The 3,119-nt window shown below is 38.5% G+C and overlaps 1 protein-coding gene across 1 annotated transcript in view; it reads right to left on the bottom strand.

The window, feature by feature from the left end:
• Positions 1 to 359: 359 nt before the first annotated feature.
• Positions 360 to 3,119, bottom strand: part of zgc:113278 (Translocating chain-associated membrane protein 1-like 1-like) — a 17,450-nt gene continuing 14,690 nt past the window's right edge. The window contains exon 11 of the mRNA XM_023154920.3: positions 360 to 3,119. This exon is cut by the window's right edge and continues 658 nt beyond it. The gene's annotated coding sequence lies outside the window, so the exon portion shown is untranslated.

Here is a 3,119-nt window from a genome sequence, read left to right as displayed (position 1 = left end):
TATAGTTTGCATGTCTTTTTCATAAGGTTTCCATGGAGACAGGTCTACTATTTAACCTGCAGGCGGGATGTCAAAAAAAAGTTGTTTGTTTTTTTAACAGGAGCTTTATTGAAAACATGAAATTTAAAAAAAAAATTAAAAAAAGTGGCAAGAAAAATGATCAGAACTCACAAGAATTTGCATAAATATATACCATCAAAGCTGATAACATATTTTAAAAGAAAAAAAAAATTGCAACATCTATAAATAAGCAGCAAAAGAAAAACAAATAAGGACAATGCAAAATGAGTAAAATACAATAAACATCGTGTGGCTTTTCTTTGTAGGTTTTTTCCCCGTTTTCTTTCTTTCTTTTTCCCCTCTTAAAAGCGATTTCATGTCCAAATGCATTAATGATGGTTGCCACCTAGAGGCTATTCATACAGCTTTACATTGTAGTCTTGATTTTCAACAATGGCAAAATGCACTGATTTTTAAGTCCAATTTATAATTCACCAAACAGAATCAATGCAGAAACAGCCTTAAGTGAGCAGTGTTATGGTCCATAATTCATTTTTTGCACAATGATGCAAAAAAAAAAAAAAAAAAAAAAAAAAAAAAAAAAAAGCAGCTGATTTCCTTGGGATTATACAAGCTATTATGTCTCAAAGCGAAGGAGCCTTCAACTGCGGTGTGGCTCATGATTCAGGGCCTGATTGTTGCACAGTGAGACATCTGATGAGCAAGAAAAGGCCACAGATGCTTTCACTCTGCACTGCTAGCTTTAAAAACAGGCCTCTTACCTGTCAGAATGACACAAACAAAATGGAGAAAAGAAAAAAATCCTAACGTGTGGATGACATTATGACAGTGTTAAATATGCATGTTGTGAAAGCTGCAATGCATTTCTGCAGCATAGTGTTATACAACCGAGTTCACTTTGCTCTAGTAAGGCCATGAAGTTATATAAACCATTAGGCTAAGTAAAATTTACACTCATATCACTATGTATACCCACACTAACAGTTCAGCAAACAGTTCTTTAGTATATAAAAACAAACAAAAACAATTCATAACATAGATGCAAATCAAATATTTACGTGTGTACTGAACAGTGAATTTCAACAGTTTCCCCTCTATAAAAATAGCTTAAAAATCTGATACATACATTAGTACAGTGTAGGGTTAAGTCAGTTTTTTTTTTGTATCTTTTACATCTGAGACAGTTTAATAACAGGCTGGTACATAAGTCCTCCGCTCTTCCTTCCCTCCTTTGACACTGCTATACACAGACTACAGGCTTTAAAAGACAGCCCAAGTCCCACTAAGGAGTGCTAAAGGGAGTGCGAAATGAATGGCATCTTCACCTCCTCCCTGCTCTAGACTAAGACTCCAGACTCCAGCTGTGTGCAGACAGTCTTTTCTGTACAGAGCTTCGCATGCACAGTGGTTGAGTAGTAGAGCAGGACTTGGTCCATAAGAGGAAAGAGTTTGACCGGCAATACAATACATGTGCTCCGTAGCAATGTCAGGATCACTGAAAAGGTGAAGAAAGGAGGACAAAAAAATGTGCCGCATTTGGCAATCAGAGAATCTCTCTCACACAGGATAGAACATCTGAGAGGCGGAGACGTTAAACACATAAGCATTTAGTAACCGAAAGCCTACAGAACATACACCTAACCCACAGCTCGGTGTTTTCGCACACAGAAGGGTGCCGGGAACCGAGAAAGACCCAAAGAGAATCAAAGAACAGGATATTACTGTGAAAATACAACCAAAGGGCAGGAATCAATGAACAGATTGTCAAATTTCATGCTCTGAGACCATCATCAGCATCAACATCATTCAGGCCCTGTTAATTCACAAACATACACAGTAGGCAAAACAATATTGCACGCACACGAGTAAGTGCACAAGCATACAAACTCACAAACATGCCTCCCATTGCTCTCGGATGCAACTTATGGTGTAAGTGGTGAAACGCTTGTCCCCTGATGCCCAAGAACACAAACAAACAAAAGTAAAGAGAGAAAGGCAAACACAACAGAACACAAGCAGTGATATAAACCACCAACATTATAAGGACACTTGAAGAAAGATTGTATTGTTTGGATTAACTAAATGCAGTTTTGCTATGTACCGGAGTGTTTGCTGGTTATAGCTTTTCAAAGCATATAAAATAATAAGTATCTGTAGCTTATGACAAAAATAAATAACTCAAACCTCTTGCAGCAGTTGTAAAAAGGCCACTGAATGCTTGTGTGTGTGTGTGTGTGTGTGTGTGTGTTGTGTGTGTGAGAGTGAGAGAGAAATGCAAACTTAACAGCACAGGTAAGAACTAGCCATTAAAGTCTTTAGCCTTAAACCGTCATGCATACATTACCATATAAAAAGACATAAGTGCAGCCTCAAATTGTTGTTCTTTTTCCCCTTCTAACTTCCAGTCATGCCATTGTAAAGATTTAACTGAATGCATACGGTGGCGGCATCACAGGTTACAGTGCAGCTTCCTCTTGGTAAGCCAGTTCACCTGGAAGAACAGCTGTAAAAGCCCATTTCAGACATGTTGGACCATGTTGGCTTCCTGGTGACATTTCTGTAAAAGTCAAGCCAATAACATTTACCCATCACACTTCAAACACCAGTCTAAATGTAATCGCATAGGGACATAGACATGTTTGTGAGCTGCTGCAGCCCAAAAACATCCCAACAGCATGAATATGAATAAAACATGAATACAGGTGACATTTTAGCTCACCAAATCCATTTGTAATCTGCAATAAGATTAGGATTATAACAATGCTCTGTGTTGCATTTTTCCATATTCCCAATCCATCGTACCGTGAGAAACGCCAACAGAAAAGTGACCCCTGTTTGAACGACAGAACGCCATCACTTAAACAGACCGATGAAGCCAGCGAGGTTACATCACCCATGTCTGAAAAGGGCTCAACAGGCCGATCACCAGGGTAGTGATAAAAGCAGTCTAAAATATAACAGTGCCTCAATCCTGCAACGTGTTGGATTTCAATGGCAGGTGCTGTTAAATGATGGCAAGGAGTTAAGTACAAGTTTCACCTTTCTCACTGCAGCTACGCTAAATATGGAAATAGCACAAACATTCCTTTGGAGTGAAT

This window comes from Maylandia zebra, linkage group LG20, assembly GCF_041146795.1.
Source record: "Maylandia zebra isolate NMK-2024a linkage group LG20, Mzebra_GT3a, whole genome shotgun sequence".
Classification (NCBI taxonomy): Eukaryota; Metazoa; Chordata; class Actinopteri; order Cichliformes; family Cichlidae; genus Maylandia; species Maylandia zebra.
Note: the sequence above shows the minus strand (reverse complement) of the source record. Positions and strands in the feature narration are given on the sequence as shown.